Source organism: Rhinatrema bivittatum, chromosome 2 (assembly GCF_901001135.1).
Source record: "Rhinatrema bivittatum chromosome 2, aRhiBiv1.1, whole genome shotgun sequence".
NCBI lineage: Eukaryota > Metazoa > Chordata > Amphibia > Gymnophiona > Rhinatrematidae > Rhinatrema > Rhinatrema bivittatum.
This window is the reverse complement of record NC_042616.1, coordinates 574,690,328-574,717,425: the sequence shown is the minus strand read 5'-3', so window position 1 is coordinate 574,717,425 and position 27,098 is coordinate 574,690,328. Positions and strand designations below refer to the sequence as shown.

At 43.9% G+C, this 27,098-nt stretch overlaps 1 protein-coding gene across 1 annotated transcript in view; it reads right to left on the bottom strand.

The window, feature by feature from the left end:
- Positions 1-27,098, bottom strand: part of PIEZO2 (piezo type mechanosensitive ion channel component 2) — a 1,301,103-nt gene that overhangs the window by 887,126 nt on the left and 386,879 nt on the right. The window lies entirely within an intron of this gene.

Here is a 27,098-nt window from a genome sequence, read left to right as displayed (position 1 = left end):
CTGCAGCCTTAATCTGGCACTGTTCCCTGTTTAACCATACATTTTCTGGTCCTGCTCATTACCCTTTCAACAGGAGTTGTTTTATTACTCTCAATGTGATACCAGATTATTGGAACACAAACACATTTCAGGCAATTGATAGTAACACAGTAGTAGCTATTCCAATCCTCAGAACTCTCCTATCTTTGAAAAGGCAACAATGCAAATATTACACCAGGCCCTAAAACACCAGTGCATCTCCTATTAGGAAAATGGATTTAGCAGGATAACAAACATAAACATAACAAAATGGTAAACATGTCCCTTCTCTCAGAAATTAAATAATTATTTATGTTGTATGTTTTTTACTATTTTTGTATTTGTATTTATTTTATTTATTTTAAAATGTTATGTTATGTAAAATTTGTAAACCACCTAGACTGATAATAGGCGGTATAGAAAAAAAGAGAAAATAAGCAAATAAATAAACAAATAAATAAATAAATAAATAAATAAATAGAAGGAATTTTTTTTATTATATATATATATTTTTTCCCCCCCAAATGTTTCACCCCTTCTCCTGTAAGGGCTGAGAGCTGAAAGCTTAGAAGAAAAACAGAAATACAGAAAAGATGGAGGATACGCTCACCCCTAACTGCCAGTAGGAGCTAATGTTCTGCCAGTCCCCTGGGGTGGGCCAGAGGAATGAGATGGGGATATCGCAGGGACAGGAGGAACTCCTTACTCCCCTATTATCTCTTCTCTGGCATTCCCTTTTACTTTCTTTCTTTCACTTGCGCCGGGTGGGAACCAGATTGGTCTAGAAAGTATTAAGGAAAGCAAATCATCATATAAGAATAAATTTTGCATTCCTTATTACCCTCCTAGACCAGTCTTCACAATCGGGATATACAAAAGCTACTATTCCTTAGGGTGGGAGGACGTGAGTATAGAACCTATTACATTTGCTCCAAAGGAAGCATTTGAATTAGCCGAGAAATCTACTCTATAATGGTTGGTGAAGGAATGCAGAAAGACCTAGGTGGCCACCCTGCAAATCTCCTCAAGGGGGTACTCTTGATACTTCTGCCCATGATGTTGCTTGGACCTTAGTGGATTGTGCCCGAAGTCCTGGTGGTACCTCTCTCCCTTTCAGGGTATGTACTGTGCATATTCCCTCCTTAATCCATCTGGCCAGGGTTGCTGTGGTTGCTGCTCCTCCTCTACATGGACTGCCAAACAGAACAAATAGCCTGTCAGATTTCTTGAATGGATTTTTGATCTTGAGGTACCATAGTAATGTCTGCCTGATGTCCAGGGAATATAACTTCTCCTCCCCCTTGTCTGCTTTGCCCTTCCTAAAGGCCAGCAGAGTAATTGTCTGACTGAGGTGAAAGGGCGACAGAACTTTGTGTAGAAAGGAGTGGACTGGATGGAGGGTCACCACCCCCTTGGAAAAGATTAAGTATGGGTCTCTGCAAGAGAGGGCCTGAACCGCAGAGCAAACAGCCACCAAGAAAATTGCTTTAAAAGAGAGATCTTTAAGTGACTCCCGTTTCAGTGGCTTGAAGGGAGGTTCTGTCAAGGCCCTGAGTACCAAGTTAAGGTCCCATAGGGGGACCAGGGGCAGAAAGGCTGTTTGAGATGCTTTACCCCTTTGAGGAAATGTACCACATCTGGGTGTGTTGTTATGTGGTTGCCTTTGACTGGACCCTTAAATGCTGAGATGGCCGCTATCTGTACCCTCAGAGAGCTAAGAGATAGGCCTTTGTCTACCCCATGCAGGATAAATTCTAGGATGTGGGTTACTTCTGTTCTCCATGGTAATGTTCTGTTTTCATGACAGGACTCAAATATGTGCCAGACTTAGATGTAGGTCAAAGATGTTGACCACTTCCTAACCTTCAGCATAGTAGATATGACTGAAGGGGAATAATCTTTCCTGATTAGGCATGTCTTTTCAAGGGCTAAGCTGTAAGAAAATGGGGCTGGGTCTTCTAGGAATATGGAGCCCTGGCGAAGGAGGCCCCGTCCCTCCGGGAGGTGCAATGGAGGTCCCACAAGAAGTCTTTGAAAGTCTGCATACTATGCTCTCCTTGGCCAGTTGGGAGCTACTAGAATAGTCAAGGTTGCTTGATTCTCTATTCTCTCTAACATTTTCCCTATTATCGGCCACGGTGGAAACACATACAACAGGCCTCTGGTTGGCCAGGGCATGAGCAACATGTCTATTCCACTGGAGCCCGGTTCACTTCTTCGGCTGAAGAAATCTTTTGCCTTGGTGTGTTGGGACACCATCAGGTCCATCGCTGGCTGTCCCCATTTGTTCATGATCATTAGGAAGGCTTCTTGGCTCAGTTCCTATTTTCCTCGATCTAACTTTTTCCTGTTTAGGAAGTCCCCCTGGGTGTTGCATGTGCCTGCAATGTGAGCCGCCGTCAGGCTCTCTAGATTCAGTTCTGCCCAGATGCATATCACTATTGTCTAGCAAGCTAGAAACTGACTATGAGCCCCCCCTAGTGGTTTACATAGGCCACCACCATGGCATTGTCTGAAAGAATTCTGACTGACTTATTCTTTATTAAGAGAAGGAATGTTTTGAGGTCCAACCTGATGACCCACACTTCCAACCTGTTTATATGCCAGGTTTTCTCCTGCTGGTACTACTGCCCTTGGGGTGTTTGGCCCTGGCAGTGGGCTCCCCTACTTATACTGCTGGCATCTGTGGTCAAGATGATCCATTCTGGCATGACTAAACTTTCCGCCTTTGCAAGGTTGGGAGAGTGCATCCACCAGTTAAGGCTGTCCCTTATTTGTGGCTATAGAGGCAGTTGCTGGCCATAGCTCATTGAAGTTGGTACCCATCTGGCTAGAGGAGCTTCTTGCATGAGGCCCACAAGACCAAATCTATAGCCTCTAATCTATAGTGCCTGAGACTACCTAGAAGTTGTAGGTAGTCTAGGGAACTGTGAGAAGACTAGGCTTGAAAATTCTTCATGTTGGAAATTAGATTGTCTCACCTTTTGCGGGTGAGAAACACCCACCCTGACTCTGTGTTGAAGAGTGCTCCCAGAAACTCCAAGAACAGTGTGGGCTTGAGACTGCTTTTCACATAGTTTGTCATCCAGCCAGATGTACTATGGTGGCAATGGCTTGGGTGTTTTCCTGGGCAGACTTGGCCGAAATAAGCCAGTTGTGCAGGTAGGGATGAACCAGAATTCCCTGCTTGCACAATATTGCTGCTACCCCCTTGGTGAAGATTCTCGATATAATTGCAATGCCAAAGGGAAGGGCTCAAAACTGGTAGTGCTTGCCCAGAACACAGAAATGTAGAAACTTCTGGTGAGATCCCCTTATCGAGATGCTAAGGATGAGAGAAACTCCCCTTTTATTACTGCTGCTATAACTGAGCACAGGGTTTCTATGCAGAAATGAGGAACCCTTAGGCACTTGTTGACCTCCTTGACGTCTATTATAGGGCGGAAGGAGCCATCCTTCTTGGGTACCACAAAATAGAATATGTTGCCATGCCAATTCCTTAGCTGGCATGGGGCAAACTGCTTGTAACCCTTATAACTTGTCTGGAGATGAGCAGGTACCACCTTGACTAATTCGGGAGCATACCCTGTGTGGATCACTTCAAGTACCCAGCGGTCTGAGGTGATGTGTAGAATATCTGTAGGCGCCCTCCTACAGAAACTATTCTTGGGAGGACCACCTGACAGTCACTGGGATCGGTGGCTAGAGGCTGCCATCATTCGGAAATCAATTCTAGAATGCTTGGCTCCCTGAAAGTGCTGCAACCTAGATTTCCTTGCCTGCTGGTAGCTAGAGTCAACAAACATATGCCTTCAGTAAAACCTGAGGTGCTGACATCTCAAATTCCTGGAGCTGGGTTTTGGCCTATCCTCTGGAAACCTTTGAGGCTTTTCATTAGTTTGTCTAGTTCCTCCCCAAAGAGCAATCCCCTTTTGAAAGGCAATTTGACCAATCGAGTTTTCAAGACTTCATCTGCAGCCCAATTCTGGGCCACATTAATCTTCTAATAGCTACTTCCGGGAGCCTATCCTGAAGAGATCATAGAGGGCATCTGCTAGGAAGGCTAACCCTGATTCAGTCCTAGCCGACTCCTCTGAGTCTGGCAGTTGCTGGACCCAATGCACCACTGCTCGGGCCACAGAGCCCCCATACATGGTGGCTTGCGAGGCCCAAGCATTAATAGTGAAGGATTGTCTTAGCAAGTTTTCTATCTTCCTATCCTATTGGTCTTTTAGGGCCAAAACCTCCTTCTATCAGAATGATGCTCCTGTGGGTAACAGCTGATACCAGAGCACTGATCTTGGGGAACCTAAGGAGAGAATCTCTCATATCTGCAGCAGGGGATAGACCTTGCCAAGGATTTTGGTTCCCTTCAATGGGGGGATTCCCACTCTGCCATATCCGCATCTCTTAGAGTTGGATGTAGAAGGAAGGTTTTCTGAAGCTTTCTCCTCTGCAGGAAGATGAGATTCCCTTCTGAGTGATCCTCCTTCCTAGGATCTGTAGGCATAAGGGCCATCAGGGTATTTGTAACCAAAGCTGGCAATTCTTCTCTTCGAAAAAAGGTACAAAACTGCTGTGTCCATTTCCTCATTCGAGGACCATGCCTGTTCTTCTGAGGAATACAAGTCCAGCATGGTGGAGCTTTCTCTGGAATCCAATGTCCTCAAGGAGTACCTTGGGCTTGTGAAATTCTAGCCTTTTTCTGAAGAGACTCTTATCCTGCATCCCCAGAAGGGCCAGGGTCTCCTTGGTTGCTTTGCATGGCCTGGAAAACCTGATGCATTAGCAAGATAAATTTTGTTGAGAAAACACCTGACGGTCCCTGGGCTTCCTGTGTTTCCTCTCTGATGAAGAAGTTGAGGGTGGCCTTGAGAGTTCCAGGTCACCTGGGATACCACTTAGCTGCAGAATATTTACTTTATCCTGTCCCACATCATCCTCACTTGTAGAAGCTTCACCAAGTGATTCCTCCGCCGGGGGAGGGGAGAGGAGGGGGCCAGGATCTTCCATAGGTGGATGGAAAATGCAGAGAGGGCAGAAGGAACCCTCCACCATAGGGATTCTCTTAGTCCCACAGGCAGGGCATCTCCTGCCTCTTAACATACCTTTCTGTGCTTAGGCTTGCCGGCAAAACAGAAATGCTGAAGCACTGATTTACACATATATAACCGTGCCTACTTCTGCTCGCTACTGACTCTCTAGCTGCCTAGCAGGCCCCTCCCAACACTTGCATGCGCAGTAGCGATTTCGCCTTTCTGATACCTTTTTCTTATTATTTTTTTTCACTTACCGCCGGAGAAGAGAGGAAAGAAGGCAGAGTCAAGGTGAGGTTCTTGGTGCTTGTAGTTCCCGTCTCCCTACGGGGATGGGGAAGTCCCCTACTAGGGCAGCCAGGTATCTCACCAGGGAGCAGCCAGTACTTGACCTGGGAAATTGCGGCTATCGGGGAAAGGCCAACTAGTACTGCCCCAAGTCAAGGAAGGATCTTTCAGGCAGCAACTCCAAAACTTGAGATATTGAACAGTACTAGTCTGTACCTGCTGTGAGACAGAGAACTACTGGGGGCTGCCTCCAGGACGCATCCTTTATAGGAGAAGTGACATCACAACAAACAGCGTGGAAGCATATTCTCTGTCTACACCAGCTGCGGAGGAGTAAATCCCTAAGATGAAGACTGGTCTAGCAGGGGGGATGAGGAATAAGGATTTAAAAAATCCCCAGCTCTCCATACCTGGTGAAGTGTGGGGTGAAGAGCATAAACTTTCTCCCCTCTCTCTCTCATACACACTCACACACACACACACACTAGTGCTCTCTCTGTCACACACTCATACACACATATTCAGTCACACACACTTATGCGCTCTCTGTCACATACACACACTCTTCATGATCTTTCACACATAGATGCTTTAACACACACACACACATGCATGCTTGCTCTCTCTCTCAAACATGTTATACTCTCTCCCTCTTGGAACACTTAAGCAGCTTCCTTGGGCAGACCCCATGGTCCCATCAATGTTTCCTCTCTCCCTCTTGTTTGCAGCCAAGCAGGCCCAGCTGACACTACTACTTCTCAGTGCTCCTCCTTTCCTGCCACTGCTGCGAGGGTCCAGCCAACATGTCCCCATCTGCTTAAATTGGCTCTTAGGTCACCTGGGCAGCTGATCTTGCTCCTGCTCAATACTCCTCTTCTATCACTGCTCTCTTTGGCTGATATTCCTCCACCTACGGAATCCTTTCTTCAGGCCCGCGAGGCCTATGCCCTTCCTGCTCCTTAGTGCTGCTGCAATTGGATCTCTTTCTTCCCATCCCGTGGCCCAAGCAACATAACTTCCAGTCACAGAGGTGGTGGGGTGCAGAAGGAAGTGGGAAAGAGAATGTTCAATTACCAAATCCTGCCAGCAGCCAAGAGTACTGAGATTATTCCGGTGCCTACAGTTGACATCGGTGTACGGCCAGTAGAAGTACTAGGTGGCTGCTCCCAAACCTGTAGCACTCTAGGTGGCTGTCTAGTGCTTCCACCAGCCCTGCTTCTCACTGATTCCTTTTCACAGTCAGCAACTACTTGGACTTTCCCCTGTGAGTCAATTTTCCCTTTGACTCCCACAAAAGGCGATCCTCTCTGCTGCATATCTTTCTCCGAAGAAATACTTCTCAGACAGAATAAGCAGTATGGAGTTTAACTTCCCTCTTTTCAGAGAATTTTTCGTAATCTTCAGAATATCCCAGGAATCCCTTTTGAACCCCAGAAAAGACCTCTCTAATCCTGAAGGCCTGGGAATCCCAACCCTTGGCCCCAGCCACCGTCCCATGATAGGAGGCAGGATTGGTTGTCCTCTGCCCTTGGAGAGACCACCCTCCAGCATTGCTCTTCACCAGAAAGACACTGTGAAAAAAACCATGAAACACGAGAGCATAGGAGTTTTGTTTAAACTCGTGACACCTTCCACTGGGGAATGTCAAACTTCTTCTAAATACACCTATTCTACTATGACATCACTCACTAAATGCAGTGTCTGCTGAGACACTGATGCTACACTAATAAGGGGCAATTTTGGATCCCCCTTAGTTAGAAAATGAAAGCACATCCCTACTGTATAAACTATGTAGTCAGGAACTCAAAATATACTCCTTAAAGAAGGATCTATGCTTATGTATCCCAAAGCTCTTCACTCAGAACACCAAAAGAAATAAATCAGTGTTTACCATCTACAAATCTGACTTTTTTTTGAAAATTACAAAAAATCACCCAGAATAAAACTCCGAGTTACAATGTAAAGGGAAAATTGAAAAGTTAAATGTTCAATAACTAGGAAAAAGAAAAGAAGTCCAGGTATTGGACCAAGATAGTAGGTTCACATCAAAGGATTGGACAATGTGCTTCAGATACACAAAACAAGGAGGAAAATAGCAATCAGAAGCCAACATTGCACAAAACTGATATTAAACACCAACATGAAAAGCACTCTGTCTGTAACAAAGACTGACTTTCTACTGAGCGTTAAGTTCAATTACTCCTTTATTTTTTTTAACATAAAATAATTTTTGTGTGTTCTCTACAGAAAGCATATTAAAGTCCCTGACGAAATAGTGGCTGCGACTATTCGCTTGCATTACTAAGCCTGACCCATTCTCTACAATGCTAGCTCAATACAATTATTCTCCCACTAGAAAAATGCTTTAACTTAATGCTGATAATAATGAAAAGGGATCATTAATGCTCCATTGTCAACTAACCCTAATTTTTCAAACTTGGTAGTAATGCCATGATATTGCTTAGGACTGGTTGAAATCATCATTCATAGCAACCTTGATTTGCCCAGCAGCAGCCACAAACCATGGTTTTAAGGAAATCTATTACCAAAAGTCTGATCCTATAATGAGCACTGCAAACAGTTATATTTAATGGCTCGGCATGGTCACATTTCAACATTGTTGTCTTTTTCAAGGGAAATTCATTTTTGTCATATCTGTTTGATGTATGATGCAAATATTTATCCGCAACGTTAACTATGCCCATAAAAATATTATTCTTCTGCATTTCTCTAGTGCTGCTGGCTTTCTGTAATGTTTTATCTTCTCTGGAGCTCTTAGCCTCCCATTATATTGTGGTGGATTGTGTTGACAATAATGGATTATGTAAACTGAGGGTAAAATCTGTCTGAGAAAAGCTGAAACTAGAAAAAGATCCAAGAAAAAGAGACTTAACAGAGCTCACAAAATGGAATCAAAACTCAAGCTCCTGATTTCCCCACTGTCCTTTTAAATTTTCTTCCCTCAATATGCTCTATCTCAGGGGTGGGCACTTCCGGTCCTCGAGGGCCACAAACCAGTCTGGTTTTCAGGATATCCCTAATGAATATGCATGAGAGAGATATGCATGCACTCTGCCTCAGTTGTATGCAAATCTATGTCATGCATATTCATTAGGATATCCTAAAACCTCGACAGGTTTGTGGCCCTCGAGGACTGGAATTGCCCACCCCTGCTCTATCTGCACATATATTAGAGTTTATTTTACTACTAAGATTTTGTAATTACTAGCTCATACAATCCTGGAATCTAACCTTTGTTTGCTTTTGTTTCGTACACTTTCACTGTGGTTTCAGCTAATGTAAAAAGAGCCACTAAAACAGGTGGGAATTATTTCACTAATGGTTGGGCAACCTGATAAATGTTCAAGGAAAAATAATTCCAGGAAATATGAAGTATAATACGCATGCTCCAAACATAAAGCTACAATAATAAGGAAAGGAAAACTAAACCAGTGGTTACGGATGTGTATTCTGGGGCAAAATCTACTACAGTTTACTGACAATCTGCCACTGCAGAAAAAGATGATTTTTTTTCAAACACCTGCGCACAGAAGTATATATACATGTATATGGACAGGCACTGATCTACATTCGTGTTTTATAATGCATATTTATCATATGTGCAGGTTATCAAATATGCATAAATCTACACTGCAACATTTGCGCATATGTACAGATATGAACTAACACATTAGGAGGTAAATATTTAAAACTTAGCCAGCTAAGTTGCGATTCTTTAGACTTATACAGTTAAGTTATTTAGCCGGATAAGTCAGAACTTATTTGGGTAACTGGCACTGAGCCACTGAATGTGTACATGATGCAATAAACACATGTACTTTAACTATTTTAAAATTATACCTGCGAATATTTTATGTGAAAAATTAAGTATTTATGTTATTTATATACTGACATTTTTTATCTCAATTGAGATATCACACTGGTTTACATTCAGGTACTGTAGGTATTTCTCTATCTTCAGAGGGCTTACAATCTAAGTTTTTTTATACCTGAGGCAATGGAGGGTAAAATGACTTGCCCAAGGTCACAAGGAGCGACAGCAGGACTCAAACCCTGGTCTCCTGCTTCACAGTTTACTGCTCTAACCACTTGGCTATTTCTCCCCCCTCCCCTCCCCTGAGTCTGCATTTTTTTTTTTAAACTTGCACAGATAAAGAAAATTAACTCCTTCTCCAGGAGTTTGTCCAGTCCTTCTCCAGGTCATCAAGACCCTCTTGGTTCATCAGCTTAAAGTCACCCAGTTCAGCCAGACTACCAACCCAGCCAATAATACACAAAAAACATGTTTGAAATCACTTATGCAAGATAATCAGCAGGTGTAAAATTATGCGATTAAGCTACAAAATCTAAAAGTCTCTTTTTTAAAAAAGCAACTCATGCACATAAAATGTTTGCCCCCCACTTCAAACCTTTATTTGCACATGTATGTTTGATGTTTCTAAAATATAATGTCATGAGTACATTCTATTTACATGCATATATGCTAATTTTTTCAAGTGTAGCATTTTGAAAATTTAGCCCTAAAAATTGTATTACTATCCATGGTGGGCATTACCATGAACTATACAATTTAAAGTGAAAAAAATACAAATATGTACACCACTACCAGTAGTCAATATAACCGAAAGAAAATAATCTTTGCGTGCACATACAGTAGGGATGTGCACTGATTTTTTTTTTTTTGTGACGTTTTCGTGTCAGGTCAGTATCTGTTTGATTTTGGAGTGTGAACTAAGTCCCGTTAGTGTACACTAACTAGTTTTCTTAATTTTGGAGTTAGTGCACACTAGGTCCCATTAGTGCTAACATGTAGTTAGTTAGTTAGACTACAGTTAGTGTGCACTAGAGATGTGCATTCGTTTGCAATGAAATAGGACTTAGAGATGATATTTCCTATTTTGTTGCGGTTCGGGGGGCCGACGAAACGATAGGAAAACCCACAAAATTTTGTGTGGTTTTATCATCGGGTTTTTTTTTTTGGGGGGGGGGGGGGGGGCGGAGAAAGGGCACATAAAAAAACCCAAACCCACCCCAACCCTTTAAATTTAATTAATTGCAAGCCCCCACCCTCCCAACCCTCAAGACTTGCCGAAAGTCCCTGGTGGTCCAGCGGGGGTCCCGGGAGTGATCTCCCGCTCTTGGGCCATTGACTGCCAGTAATCAAAATGGCGCCGATGGCCCTTTGCCCTTACCATGTGACAGGGGCTATTGGTGCGATTGGTTGGCTCCTGTCACATGGTAGGAGCAATGGATGACCCGCACCATTTTTTAAGATGGCACCAGCTGTCCAATGGCACCAATAGCCCCTGTCACATGGTAAGGGCAAAGGGCCATCGGCACCATTTTGATTACTGGCAGTCAATGGCCTGAGAGCGGGAGATCACTCCCAGGACCCCCGCTGGACCACCAAGGACTTTTGGCAAGTTTTGAGGGGGTCGGGAGGGTGGGGGGTTGTAATTAATGGACCCAAAAAGCAAAGCGGAAGCCGATCCAGTTGGCTGTACAGCAGTAAAAACAAAGAGAATCGGTAGTTGAAACACCCTTTATTTAATGATGCCCGACTCTGGCCGAGTTTTGCTCTCTTTCATAGAGCTGCCTCAGGGGCAATCAATTGGAACAGGACATTTCTATGAATGCTGCTGGTGGACGGTGCTGTTTCAGACCGCGATCGGATCACCATTGATGGCTGCTGATACAATCTAACTTAGATGCTGCAGGTATTTCATGAGTCTACAATTCGTTGTGGCAATTGCCCTACAGATATCAGTCCTGTTCCAATTGATTGCCCCTGAGGCAGCTCTATGAAAGAGAGCGAAACTCGGCCAGAGTCGGGCATCATTAAATAAAGGGCGTTTCAACTACCGATTCTCTTTGTTTTTAGGGTTGTAATTAATTAAATTTGAAGAGTTGGGGTAGGTTTGGGATTTTCGTTTCGGGGCAGCCAAAAAAAAATCGGCCCGCAGCGGGCCGATAACAAAGGGCGAACCAAAAGGTTCGGCTGAAACACATCTCTAGTGTGCACTAACTAAAAATGTTACCAATAAGTTAAAAAGTGTCAGTTGGGGAGCAGTTCATTAGCTAGAGGTATGGTTTGCATTCCCATTGGCTATTTCCTTATTTATTTGAGGTGGTATGGCCAGTGCCTGCTAATAAGTGTAAACAACAAGTGATATATAATAATTGCATCAAGTTCTAGTCAGCAAAAGCATGTAATGCAAATGCATATTTACAATTTGCCAATCCCTTTGTATTTTAGGAAAGGGGACATGGCATTTTGGGATCTGCATACTCTGAATCCCCTGGTGTGAGTCTGTGTGTTTAGGTTGGGGGGGGGGTGACTTGTGAAAGGGGAAGTGACTTGGGTGAATGTATGGGGTAACAGATGGGAGAGAGACTAGTGGGGGTGGTGACTAGAGAGAGAGATTTAACCTGGTGTGTGGGTTGGGTGACTTGTCACCTCATACAGTTAACCCAGTCATATCCCCCCCCCCCCCCCACCCACACACACACACCCCAGGCTGCCTCTCTCTCCCACATGTCACCCCATAAGGTCACCCCAGTCACTTCCCTTCTTACCAGTCCCACCCCATACACAACAGGCTGCCTCTCTCTCACCAATCACCATTCCAAGCAGTCTCTCCCCCCCCCCCCCCATCATTCCATACAGTCACCCCAGTCACTCCCTCCTAACTAGTCACCCGCACACACCAGGATGCTTTTCTCTCACTACTCACCAACCAGTCTCTCTCCCACCTGTTACCCCATTTAGTCACCTCAGTTACCCCCCCTCAAACCAGTCACCCACATACACCAAGATGCCTTTCTCTCACTACTCACCAATCAGTCTCTCTCCCACCTGTCACCCCAGTCATTCCCCCTCTTACCAGTCACCTCCACACACACCAGGCTACCTCTTTCTCACCAGTTACCACCCCAACCAGTCTCTCTCCTGTCACCCCATAAAGTCAACCCATTCACCCCCTCTCACCACTCTCCACTCCAGACTCTCTCCCACCTGTCACCCTATAGTCACTCCAGTCACTCCCCCTCTCACTAGACACCCCTCACACACACACCAGGCTGCCTCTCTCTCACCAGTCATCATCCCTACCAGTCTCTCTCCCACATTCACTCCAGTCACTTCCCCTCTCACCAGTTACTGCCCCCTCACCCAAACACACAGACAGACAACAGGGGAATTTAAAAAATGCATATCCTAAAATGCCAGGACCCCTTTCCTAAAACACAAAGGGATTGGCAAATTTTAAAATATGCATTTGCATTACATGCTTTTGCTTATTCTGACTAGAACTTGATGGTATCATTATATCTCTTGTTTGTTTACATTTGTTACCAGCACTGGCCACCCCCCACAAATACCACCTTGCAATCTTGGTAATACAAACAAGTAACTAAGCAAATGGAAATGCAGAATCATACCTCTAGCTAATGAACTGCTCCCCAATTTACACTTTGTAACTTATTGGTAACATTTTTATTTAGTGCGCAATAACCATAGTTTCAGCTGCTTTTATCTATGAGGAAAATACTTGACACATTAAGTGGAATAGTCTCCATTTTCATGAGCTTTATCACAGATACAGAGCCTTATCTTTTGCTAAAATGCATCCCACATGCTTATCTGATCTTTCTTTTTCTTCTTTCATTGTTTAATCTCAACAACATCAGAATGGAAAGCAAATGATGTCATTTATCGCTGACTGTTCTTGTTCTTATCTGATGCTATACTCCTCCACTAGAAATAAATTACTATATTTGTTTTCTGTGAAAATGATTTTATCGAAATCAGAGATATTATAATACTGCCCATAGTAAATGTTTCTTTTTGTCATCTACTCGATGGGATTTTAAAATTGCATGAGTCAAAATGACATGTTTAGTTGCTTAAGATTTAATGTGCTACATTCTTGCGTCACTCAGGTTCTCAGAAGCAGCCAACTGGTAGTTCAAGGTCCAGCTGGTAACTAAAGAGGAGCTAAGAGTAAGTGAAATAAGATTTTGCTTGCCTCATGGCACTTTCCTATAGCCCAGTTATATCTGTAACTTGAGATTTGGTTTTCAGATGCCAGATAGATTTTTAAAAATGAGCTGGAGAAATTCCCTTATTCTCTCCTTGCTGCTCACTGCAAATTTAGAGTTTGCTATTTAGGAGAACCTGTTGCTTTGAGATAAACAGTTCTGAATAACAGATTTTCCAGGGGTAGATGGCCCAATTTAGAAAAATCTGTTTTGGAAAAGTTGACAAGTATGAAGAAATGGGATGCAGGCCATCCCATATTTTGTGGGGCTTTGCACCACTGCAGTAGCCTATCCCTGGTGTGGTCATTAGACCCACCCCTCCATCCAATGCTGCCTAATTAAACAGTTATGGCTGCTATTACCCCCTCCCCTCTATGACAGCCTATGTGGGGTTGAAAAAAGCTGGTCACAGCTGTTTCCCATGGCCCACTGGAGCCACCCAGGTGAGAGGCAGTGCTGCTCTTGTCTCTGGCCCAGCCAACAAGACAGCGGGACCACTGGTCCAGCACTTCTATTCCATTCCACCTGCCAGAAGCTGTTCACCCTCCCATGCCAGTCAAATTGCTGATCTGACATGCATGAGAAGGACAGGAGCCCACAGTAACAGAACCAGCTAGAGGACTTGACCGCTGGGCCCACTCTCCTACAGACCAAGCCACAGAGGATGAGGAGCAAGGAGAAGGATAGCTTTCTGGGAGGCTAGAGGAGCAGCCTTCAAGCTGGTGAATCAGGGACTGGGGAATGTTTAGCAGGTACTGTGGGATGAGGTAGGGGTATGAGATAGTGGGGACTGAGGATGAGGTTGGGAGGCATGGCTGTCCTTGAGGAGGGGGTTGAATCGATGCAATTGCCCCAAACATGAACTCCAGCAAGCCAGCTGGTGTCATAGACCTCAGGTATGGACAGGCCCCTCCAAACTCTTCAGAGAGACCCCTCCACTCTTCAGCTTTGCAGGCAGCCCGCTCCAGCCAATTTGCTTGGGCCCTACACTCACTAAGGTCAGGTCTGTTGCGATGGGTATAGGTGGATGAAGGGAGATAGGTAGAAGAAGAATAGGTAGGAATAGGCAACAGAACCATAGATGGAAGATGATAAAAAGAGTTAAGGATGGAAGGCAGGCACAAAATGAAAGAATATGATAAATAGTAATGATTTACTGTATTTTACTATATCTCATATAAATCATTTAAGGATAATTTTGTATGACAGATACTGCATAAAATAAAATTGCATTTATTGAGGAGGTAAATATAAGACTGGGCACAGTCTGTAACACATCATAAACACTTGGAGAGGAGGACAGAAGCCCAAAGACAGGAGAGGAGATATACAAACAGGAGTTATAGTGAGTGATAGGAAAAGGGATTGATGAGCAGGATAGAAACCAAATGACCTTGCCCTTTCAGCAGTAATGTGCAGCTACATCCCCTAGGCACCCAATGCAGTATTTAAATAAGGGGCTGCGAAAAAAGGGTATGCTAGGGGAAAATTTTGCATCCACAGTACTCAATTACATCAAGCATCCACAAATGCAATGGACATGCCATAGAAGGGTCAGTTTTTATCCTGCTTCTTCAGACTAATTGTTTTGTTATTTTGCTGAGGTTGCTGAAGGGTCTAATATTAAACACCCCTCGCTATGGGCATCTAAATTGTGTGGCCAAAAGAACATTTTTTTTCTTTTTTAATCAAGCCAATAAACATTTTTTTCTCCACAGCAAGTAGAAATTAAAGTGACACAACAATACTAAGTAGGAGGAAACACTCATTGCAACACAGAGGACCATCTGTTTTTATTTCTCATGAGCCCTTGACTCACAAACTGGCTTTATGCCACCTCTGGGGCTGGAGTTACATTTGCTGCATTAAAAAGTGTGTGTTGGCATTGGGTGCCCAGTGCTTTCCTGCATCAGGGCAGGTAATAACTAATAGCTTCATCTACATGGGTATTATCGGCTGTGCATTTGTTTGGGCATGCGTTTTGAACATGCTAATCTCCTTATTGTATTAGAGGCAAGTCTAGCCCGTCCAAAACGCGCATCCAACCACATGTAAACCTGTGTGCCAGGCTGGGCACACTTTATTAAATCAGCCCCAAAGATAGAAAGGGGAAGAAGAAATGTCAGCAGGAATCGCTCTCTCTTTTCTTTCTGGATGCTGCCTTATGTACAGCATAGTTTATTAGAATTAAAGATACCTACAGTACCTGAATGTAAACCGATGTGATATCTCAGATCAAATGTCGATATATAATAAATAAATTAATAAAAAAAAACAAACCAAAGGGCCATTGAATCCAACCACCTTCTAACTGCCCATAGCAGTGTATACAAACTACACAACTTAAATAGACACAGAATTAGGAAACAGTCAGTCAAAAGGAAGATCATAATATTATCTAAGAGACAGTGAGAAAAAAACTGGCTAATAACCTTGTGCAAGAAAGAAGAGAAAACAAGCCTGCAGCATGAAGGGAGTCTTTGGGAGGAGTCAGGAAGAGAGAAGGACCAATCTCCTCCCCCCCCATCCATGAAACAGAAGATAGAATACCAGCAAACCCTGGATAAAGAAAAAGAGAGCTGGGAAGAGAGTGGCCCCAGACAAACTGTAGCCAGGCAGCTGCACAGAGAAAACGGCCTAGATTGGGAAGGGCCAGTTAAGACCTACTGGCACAAGAATTGGTGCTTGAAACATTGCTACTTAATAGGCATGTGCAGCAGGGAAAGAATCGTTTTCTTTTAAAATTTGTTTTGTGGGGACCCTAATTCATTTCTTAATTTCAAATTAAAAAATATATAGTTTTTTTCGTTTGATTCATTTTCATTTGCCATTAAAGTAAATGGGGGAAGCATTACATGTAATTTTCAGCCTATATGGGGCTCCAGAATAGGGGTTTTTAATCAATTGTCTTAAAACTTGTTGGAAGAAATCAACACAAGGGGGAAAGAACTCTAAGGTATCTAGAAAGACTGAGGAGACTGGAAAGTGGCACCAAATGAGGCATGAATAGCTTATGGCTCCATAAAGAGGTAAAGGGGTACCAACATTAGCAGGTTTTCATCAAGTCACTGTAAGAGGAGCAAAGAAGTTGAAAAAGTAAGAAGAACACCCCAAAGATCCAAAAGAGGGCACCAGCAACAGAACCCTTAATGTCATCTCAAGTGGCAAACTGGCACCAAAAGTGGCATTAGCATCCAAAGTCAACATGGAGAAGAACAAAGCAGAAAATGTGGCAGTAAAACCATCAAGGCAGGCACTGATAAAGGGGCCAAGCAGCACAAACAGTGGCTTCAAGGTATTAGCTCTAGGGTAAGACAGCAAGACACAGTGGCAAGGGAAACTCTAAGGTGTAAGGTCTGGGCATGGAAGCAAGGCTGAGTGGCACAAATATCCCCAAGGTGCAGGGTGAAATTTAGATTTTCTTGTAGAATGGGTTTGCTAAATGTAAAGGTTATTATCACACTTAGTACATTACATTGGTTTCTCTAATGGATGTGGGGTGGTTTTCCAGGAAAGTAGTGAAGACTGCTTTATCTAGAGACCATTTCCCATAGAAATTGAGCTGCCTTCAGCCTGTTGCTGTTACGATTCTGCCCACAGCTAGGCCGCGAGCAGTCTCTCACCTTTCTCCAGCCAGCCAACCCCCGATGTTGTCTTTGCGGCCTGGAGCCACTGCCATCATCCTGCCTTCGTTGCAGCAGGAGCCGCCAATGCCTTTTCTCCATCGGCCAGTAGGCCAGAGACGCCATCCCCACGTGGCCCAGAGGCTGCCCTGAAGAGTCCCTCTTTGTGGCAAGAGCCTCCAACATCCTCCTTCTTCAGCACTAGCAGGACCGCTGCCTCCATCTTCCTCTTCTGCGGCCAGAAGGCCACCCCAGAGCTCCTTTTCAGGGCCCAGAGGCCACCACTGGTGTTCTTCAGCAGCTGGAGCCGCCCACCAGCTTCTCTTCAGCAGCAGGAGCCGCCTCCGACGCCTTGGGCCTACTTTCTTCTTCCTTGCAACATGGCCGTCCTCCTTCCTACCTCCTTAGCTGCAAGACCGCGCCTCCTCTCCAGATTTAAAAGGCCAGTCCTCCTGGCTCCTCCTCGTGATGTCATCCTGGGTGTTCTTCTTCAGCACTACAAAAGGGCTCAGCCTTCAGTTCCTTTTCGCCTTCACAAGGAATCAGTCATGGAGTCGGACTGCTCCTGGATCCTTCGTTCCAGCTCTTCGGTCCAGGATTCTCCGATGATGTCCTCCTCTGCTTCTTCAAGGCACTCTGTTCTTCATGGGAATTCCTTTGTCTTCCTTTATGGTTCCTGATCCTTCGTTCCATGTTTGGTCTCTTGCCAGATCCTAAGTCCTTGTTTTCAGATGTCTTCGTCATCCGACCCTCCTGATGTCTTCACCTTCAGATCTTCCTGAAGTCTTCGCCTTCTGATGTCTTGTCCTTCCTACAGTCGACATCCTGTTGTTCTGCCTCTCGGAGCCTCCTCGCTGCTCTTGGTTGGGTGACCTGGGGGTCCGAGGTCCAGATATCTAGATGTCTCAGATGTCTTGTTCTCCAGTTCACTTGACACCTCCTCGATGCTCTTGACTGAGTGCCCTGGGGGTTAAAGTCCAGATTCCTGACATGCCAGACGTCATTGTGTCAAGTGTTCTTCGTCTTCAGAATCCTTTTGACGTCCTCGTCTTCAGTCCTTTTCACTGTCAAGCATTCGGAACCTTTTGGCTCCTACGTCAAGGAGTTTTCAGACTCTTTTGCTCCCTCATCAGGGTAGCCTTCTTCTCGAATATCATGGTTCTGGATTTTACCTCCTAGTGCACCATCCTCTTCAACTTTGGTTGACCTTCTGATTCGTTCTCTGCATTGGGACCGCTGCCTCCACCTTCCTCTTCTGCGGCCAGGAGGCTGTCCCGGAGCTCCTCTTCGTGGCCCGGAGGCCGTCATCAGTGTTCTTCCGTGGCTGGAGCCGCCCCCAGCTTCTTCAGGTTGGCCTGCGCCGATTATGCCGGGTCCCTGAAGCCTCAGTTCAGGATGAATGCTGCTACAAGTCATGGCTGGATACCTTCATACTAAATTTTAACTCTTCTGTCGTCTTTTCACTCAGCAAGTGTCTTTATCAGTGTCCCTGATGTTCTTCTCTTCAGCCTTGCCTCATCCTTATCAAGTCCTCGTCTGATCCTCGTCTTCAAGTATCGTCTGACCATCTTCAGTCCAAGTCTCGTCTTGTTCCAGGTCCATCGTCTGCCCTCAACCTCTGTCCATCCTGGTAATTTGCCATTCTCGTACTGCAGGTCCGAAAGAGCTATCGAGTGACCAGAGGGCTACCCCAGAGACCAGCATTGCATTGTTGGGTCTTTACTGATGCATCAGGTTTGGCAGAGGTCCAAGTCTCAGGTCTTCTGCCTGCCCGCCTGTGCTGGGATATGTCTCACCTGCCTCAGCGCTTCCTCAGAGCTCCTCTCTGCAGTTGCGTCATGGTCCAAGGGCACACCACTCTCCCCGAAAGCGTGATCGCTCCCTAGCACCCCCGCAACAGACTGCAAAGGCGATGTGTTCGGTGAACGTATTCCTGTGATGGGCCTATGCTTTGGACTTTCAAGATCTTTTGTTTCCAGGGGAAACATTTTTTTTTCCTTTGGCTCTACATTTTTTCCAGGATTCCAGTATCTTGTCTACGATCCACAGGAGGTGCCTGCCATCTTCATTCTTCCCACTGTGATGTTGGCTCCTCGTCCTGGGTTCCATATGACCTGCAGGACGTGTCTGCACCCAGGGTTCCACATCCAGTGTCCAGCATCCCCAAGCTTCAGTTAGGGACTGTGTTCATCTGAAGCGACTAGAATTCTCTTCCGGATGGATCCTCTTCAAGCACTGCCCAGATTCCTCCTTTGTCCTGATCCTCATCCTGCGCATGACCCCGCTCTCCGCGTGGTCCATGACCAGCCTGTTCAGGTTGTGTAGGGTGCACAGTGAGACAGGGTGGTCCGTGAAGAGCCCATGTTGGCTGTGTAGGGCACCCTGAAGGACAGTGCCCATCTAAATCTTCGAGTATCCTGAGTCCTCGTCTAGTCTGAATCCCTCCAAGTCTCTTAAAAGCAGACTTAGAGAAGGGGTCTTTGACGAGGGGGTGCTGTTACGAGTCTGCTCGCAGCTTCTCCAGCCAGCCAGCCCCCGATGCCGTCTTTACGGCCAGAAGGCACTGCTGTCATCCTGCCTCCATTGCGGCAGGAGCTGCTGATGCCTTTTCTCCATCCCGCGGAGGCCATCCTGAAGCATCCCTCTTCACAGCAGGAGCTGCCGACATCCTCCTTCTTCAGCGTTAGTGGGACCGCTGCCTCCACATTCCTCTTCTGCAGCCAGGAGGCTGCCCCGGAGCTCCTCTTTGTAGCCCAGAGGCCGCCATCAGTGTTCTTCCGTGGCTGGAGCCGCCTCCAGCTTCTCTTCAGCGGCAGGAGCCACCTCCGATGCCTTGGACCTGCTTTCTTCTTCCTTGCAGCATGGCCGCTCTCCAGGGTCCTGCCTCCTACCTCCTTAGGTGCGAGGCCGTGCCTCCTCTCCAGATTTAAAGGGCCAGTCCTCCTGGCTCTTCCTAGTGATGTCATCCTGGGTGTTCCTCTTCAGCCCTACAAAAGGGCTCAGCCTTCAGTTCCTCTTCGCTGGGGCACACATTTCTTGTCCCACACTGGAGAGCTCCCCCTGGTGCTCTCACCATCGCAGCACAACAAAATGGACATTTATTTATTTATTTATTACATTTTTTTTATACTGACGTTCATGGTAGCATCACACCAGTTCACAGTCAATAACAACAGATAAAATATACAGAAAATGAAATTAAGACATGCATTACAGAATAAAAGACAATAAAATTAGTCTAAAATATAAAGTGAAACATCCTAAAACATAATAAAATATTATAAAACAGAATAAATTCGCCTAAGAACACTCATCCATGCTAATCTCTTCATGTTTATGCTTGCAGGAACAGCCATGTTTTCAGATTTTTTTTTTTGAAGTCCTGTGGATTCGCTTCCATCCTTAATTCTAAAGGTAAAGAGTTCCATATCCCTGGTCCTGCCAGAGATAATGCTCTCTATCTTAGGTGTGCCGACTTAGGGGACGGGATGGTTAAAAGTCCCTTGCCTGCAGAGCGCAGATTCCGCTGAGGGGTGTGAAGATGTAAGGCAGCATTAAACCATTCAATTTTTTCATTAAAAATTGTTTTATGAATTAAAACTAAAATCTTGAATTTAATTCTAAAAGTGATTGGCAACCAGTGTAGTTCCTTTAAAATTGGGGTTATGTGCTCATATTTCCTCATGTTTGTTAAAAGCCGCGCAGCAGCATTCTGCAGTAGTTGTAGCGGACGGGTAGTAGTACCTGGAAGACCTAATAACAGAGCGTTGCAATAGTCTATTTTAGAGAATATGAGAACTTGTAAAACCAGTCTAAAATCATTGGTGTGAAGGGGGGCTTAAATTTTTTTAATGTATGAAGTTTAAAAAAAACTGTCTTTCAATAACATATTGATAAAATGCTTCATATTTAACTCGGTGTCCAGGAGAACTCCTAGGTCTCTTACTCTGTTTACAATGGTATATTTGGGCTTTACGGATTCAATTTCTAATTTAGCACAGTCGTTCAATTTATTACAAATTAGTAAAATCTCTGTTTTTAATTGATTTAGTGATAAACTCATGTGAGATAAAAGACGTTGGATGGATACAAGGTATATTTCCCATAATTTAAGAGCATTTTCAATCGTGTCCTTTATAGGGATTAAAATCTGAACGTCATCTGCATAGATGTAGCGCGTGATTCCTAAGCCAGCTAACAACCTGCACAATGGCAACAAATAAATGTTGAAAAGTGTGGCGGATAAGGAAGAGCCTTGGGGCACTCCATGGAGAAGTTGAATTTCTTCGGATTCACACACTCCAATTTTGACTTTAAATGATCGGTTTCTTAGATAAGATTCAAACCAATGAAGAGTCAGATTTTATAATCCTATTTCAGCAAGCCTGTGTATAAGAATTTCATGATTTATTGTATCAGATGCTGAGGAAATATCCAACATATCTAAAAGATATGCTTGGCCATTGTTTAGTCCTCTTAGAATAGTAGCAGTAAGGGAGACCTGTAATGTGTCCTTACTAAAAAATTTGATACCAGGGACACAAAGAGCACAATGGTGTCACATGCCAGGGCATGTTCCCAAAACAAACACACTGCTAACTAGAGATGAGCTTCGTTTTTTTCTACCGGGTTGTTTTTTGAGTCGGACGCTTCGGGGTAAAGTTCGTTTTTCCTCGGTTAGTTTTTTTGAAAAATTAACTAAAACTAAATGGGAAAAAACGAAACCGGCCCAAAAATCAACACGGGAAAACGAAGCTCAAAAAAAACCCACCCCAAGCATTAAAAGTTACTATAATACATTAAATACACCCTCCCCACCATCCCGATCCCTCCCCAAGACTTACTAACATCCCTAGTGGTCCAGCGGGGTCCCGCAAGGGATTTCTCCCTCATGCTGTCGGGCTGTCTGGCCTACCTCGATCAAAATAGCGCCGATAGCCTTTGACCTACTATGTCACAGGAGCTACCGGTGCCATTGGTCAGCCCCTGTCACATGGCCATTGGCGCCATCTTGTGCTCCTACCATGTGGCAGGGGCTGACCAATGGCACCAGTAGCTCCTGTGACATAGTATGGGCAAAGGCTATTGGCGACATTTTGATTACTGGCAGCCGACAGTCCGAGTGCAGGAGGTCCCTCCTGGACCCCGGTGGACCACCAAGGACTTTTGGCAAGTCTTGGGGGACCCTCCTGACCCCCACAAGACTTGCCAAAAGTCCAGCGGGGGTCCGAATTAGGCAACAAAATTGCCTAATTCGAGATAAATGAACCACATCTCTACTGCTAACATGACATTACCATACTTCCTTGTGAAGGTGATATTTTTGCATGTTCAGGCTTGCATGCAGTAAAAATCCAGCACAATAAAATTTTGTAAATGTATTGGCATCTGAAATTGTAACGCTAATTAATAAAATGAACCCTGCAGCCCACCTGTTAGATGCTATCCCAACAAAAATTTAAAAACAATACCCAATGTCATTGCCAGTTCCTTGGCAGACATTATCAACACTTCATTAAACCAAGGTCTTTTTCCAGATATTTTGAAATGTGCTGTTGTGAAACCTATTTTAGAAAAACCCAATCTAGATATAACTGATCTGAGTAATTTTAGACGTATCTCTAATTTGCCTTTTAGAAAAAGTTGTGAATCAACAACTCACTGAGCATTTAGATTCTAATAATATTTTGTATCCTGCTCAATACGGATTTCGCAAATTTTTCTTTGGGCCAAAGGAGAACATGGAAGCAATCAGACCTGTTCGGGAAGAGAGGTTTAGCAAAGGTCATTCAGTTGCTGGCGCAAGGGAAAATCATCAATTCAAGCCCAGTTAGGCAAATATAATTTGCATTAGCAAACTTTTGAATGATGTCACCTCATTCATTTCAAGTGTTCTAGAACTTGAACGTGAATATTTTCCTGCCCTTCAAATATCCAGCTTCCAACCTGGTCAGTATTTAGCTTGCATCTATGATAAATCCTGGCGGATTGGCCATATATGCAAAGTTTCAACTGAGGAACATGATGTCTTGGTCAATTTCTTGCACCCCCAAGGTCTTGCCAGGATATTTTACTGGCCGCCCCGTAGAGACACCTGTTGGGTTCCAGAAGAGTACATTATTGCTACCCTTGATGGACCCATAACAACTTCATCATTTATTCACAAGCCACTTTGTCATGCATTAATAGGACAGTCATAAGCATCTGCAAGGCAGGAAAAAATCACTACGCACATTTTTGTGAAATCTGCAGCTTAAGCAATTCTCATAATTTGTGTCTTGGTTTTTCTTGTTTTGTGCTTAAATAAAAGTTTGGAAACCCGTGGCTGGTACCTTATCTGGCTGTCTAGAGTGGCCCCTGGGTGAGGGGATTGTTAGTTTTCTGAATTGGCAGTGGCTCAGATACCACTGACCAATGCAAGGTAACCAATCAACATACAAAGTTTTGCACTGATTTTGATGACTAATTTATAAAAATATGTCTAAACAAACGTGTCAAAAACTAAAAGTGTAGTAAGCTCAGTAAACTGAGTTGCATTGTAAAATTCCACATCTCAAGTTCATTTGCATATTCTACAGTTGGTTGCCAAAGATGGCTCTTTTTAACATAGTGCATTCACGCATGCAAATGATGCCTGTCTTTGGGACTGTAATTCTGACCAAAGCAAGGCTGGGTCCAAGACGAAACAGGGTGACTTTTGTAGCAAAAAAGGTACTTTTTCAAATGAAAAGTACACAGTAGATATTTACAACCAAAAAATGATAAAAATGTACATAAAAAGAATACATCATGTCTTTATGTAACTATATCTTTGCTTCCAGTTGGCTACAAAGCCTCCTAGTGCAAATCCTAGATGCATGTCATGGGCCATGACGTCTGAGCCAGTTATGGCCTGAATCAAAGTTTATACCAGGAAAAATGAGGAGTCAAAGTAGTCCTTACATTTCTTATGCAAAATGTTTCACGTTGTTTTCTGGCCCATAAAAAATGTGGCACGTTCATGTTAGGTTCAAAACTTTGCATAGGAATTTAGCACCAGAGGTTGTAATAAAGAGGTTGTAATAATCCACCAAATTCCAGGCCCCTAACTGGGTTGTTTGGCTGCAGTGCCCAGACAAATTAGCTGGTTTGTGAGGCGTGGAGTACAGTACTCTAAGACTGACCTTCATGCAGCTGCATCTGCCTCTTAAACCAATAGATCCAGCTGAAATATTTTGCATAGTTTTGGTTGAGGCCCTAGCGAAAATCCAAACAAAATGTTATTTAATTTTAAGGAGGTTGAGCATAGATGGTGTTTTAAATTGGTCCACTTGACATGGAAGGTCCCAGCACTGTCATCTTAAGAGTTCTAATCTGGTCCCATAAAAGGCTGTTTCAAGAAGGTGTATCCAAGGTACAAGCAAAGCTCGAACACACAATTTTCCAACATTCATCATTAACCAAATGGTTTACAGCAACACATGGCACTAGTCATTTACAGATATCAGCTCTAGCAATTTATGTTGGACAAACAGGTACACAGTTAATTTATAAAATAGAAAAAGGGGAGGTTTGGTCATGTTCAAGCTTTCAAGATTACAACCTGGCTCCAGATTTTCAGGATAGGTTGATCCAGCCCTGCTTTTTCCCCATTGCATACAGGGACTTGTAGTCTGAGTGCCCTATTGCATTCCCTAAGAAACACAGGATATACATTCCCTGCTGGCAGTGGGGTAAAACCAGGACTGGATCAGCCTATGCTGAAAATATGGATCCAGCTGGCAACCTTAGAGTAAGATGGAACTGCCCCACCAGTGAAATGAAAAGAGAGGTTAGGCCATGCCAGAACTTTGAAGGATGAGATGATGGTGTCCAATTCAGCAGAAGAAATGAGCAAATGGGAGGGAGGAGAGCAGGAAGAGTTGAAACTAGAGGGGTGCAGGGCCCAGGACGAATCAGCCAAAGCCAACTCTTGCCCCCCTCCCCTCAATGAGACTGAAAAGCAGAAAATCTCCCCCCCCCCCCCCCAGACATGGAAGGGGTGGTCCTGATACAGTAAAGTAGACCTCCTGGGCTGCAGCAAATGTCTCCAGCACTGCTTGGGCCACTGCAACTCCTGACCCATTGATGCTCTCGAGGAGGGAAGTGATCTCAATCAGTGGTTTCAGAGAGGTTTTCTACAGCTATGAGCAAGGTGAAATGGAGTTTCTGAAAGCATACTAATGTTTAAGAACTGGTTTCAGCAAAGAACAGTTACCTCATGCGCCAGCTGAAAAGATAAAGAAATGATGGGTGACGGTATGCTAGCCAAAGGCCCCTGTGCATCTTGACCAGAAAAAAAAAAGCATTTTGTAATAATACTCTAATGATCATAATCATAAAAAACAATAGTCTATATATGATTGTTTGTAAATAATAAAGCTGCAGCCAAGTCGTGTCCCTATATTTTCTTTCAGCAAGGAGGAGCAGGGCATGGGAGGGGTGGGATTGAAGAGGTTGTAGGGGCTGGGATCTCTGCCGGATAAGCACACGTTGTGTGGCATTATTATCCAAACAGCACAATCTTGGGAATATCATGCCTGGCAAATATTGATCTAATGTGCATTATGATGGGCCTGGCAGGCATATTTTCTATCAATGCCGTTTCTGGTAAGTCAGAATGATAGCGATAACACAAACTGTATTCTTCTCCATTAAATATAAACAAATCAATAACACTTTATTCCATGGTGTTAAAAAGGCACTAGGAATTAGCACAGATCTTTTAGATTGCCTCGAGCTAAACTCCTGTTACATATTACAAGTAGAGTAGAATTCTCATTTAACTCTCCTGCAAATAAATATGAAATACATTCCATTTCATTTTGAAACACAATGCTTTTGAAGCTCAAACAGAATGAATTTCAAACTTATTTGTGTGACTGTTAGAAAAAGACTATTCTTAAAGCTCCCTCAATATACACTTCATACTTAGCAAAAATATGATTTTCAAAGACATTCACTTGGGTAAATTGGCCTGGCTGGTAACTGCCACCATGCAGAGTCCATCACAACATAAGAATTACCATACTGGGTCAGACTCAGGGTCCATCAAGCCCAGTATCCTGTTTCCATCAGTGGCCAGTCCAGGTTACAGGATCCCAAACAGTAGGTAATCCCATGCTGTTAACATCCAAGAGTAAATAGTGTTTTTTTCCCAAGTCTATCTGGTTAATAACAGTTTATGGACTTTTCCAAAACCATGTCCAAAACTATTTTAAACCCATCTGTATCAGCTGCTTTTACTATATCATCTAGCAATGAATTCCAGAACGTAATTGTGCATTGAGTGAAAAATATTGTTCTCCTATTTGTTTTAAATGTGCTACTTGGAAACTTCATAGTGTCCCTTAATTTTTGTATGTTTTGAAAGATTAAATAACCAATTCACATTTACCCATTCTATTCTACTCATGATTTTATAGACTTCTATCATATCCCCCCTCAGCCAAGCTGAACAGCCCTAACTCTTCTCCAAGCTGAACAGCCCTAACTTCTTTAGCCTTTCCTCATAGGAGATCCATTCCATGCCCTTTATCATTTTTGCCACCCTTCTCTGTACCTTTTCCAATTCAGCTATATCTTTTTTTGACCAGAATTGCAAACACTGCTCTATGTGTTATCTCACCATGGAGCAATACAGAGGTATTATGACATTCTCTGTTTTATCCTCTATTTCTTTCCTAATAATTCCTAACATTCTGTTTGCTTTTTAAACTGCATGTACTTGTAACCATAGTGAAAATCAATTTTCCTTTGAGCATGTTTAAGTATGGCAGAAAATAACACTCATACATGGCAATTCCAAAATATGCACATTATTTCCCCTCCTTGGCCACCTGCATAAAACACCAGGTGCAGAATGCGCAGGCAGTTTTAACACGCATACTACTATTTGCAAATTTTCAAAAGGAAAATACCCGCATGGTTTCCCTTTGAAAATTCAGATAAAGTAAATGCATTGGATGTTTGAAAGTTACTCGTTATATCCCTTGCTTTCCTTCTAGGATAGTTCAATATTATTGTCTACCCAGTTGAGCATTTGTTCCTGTAG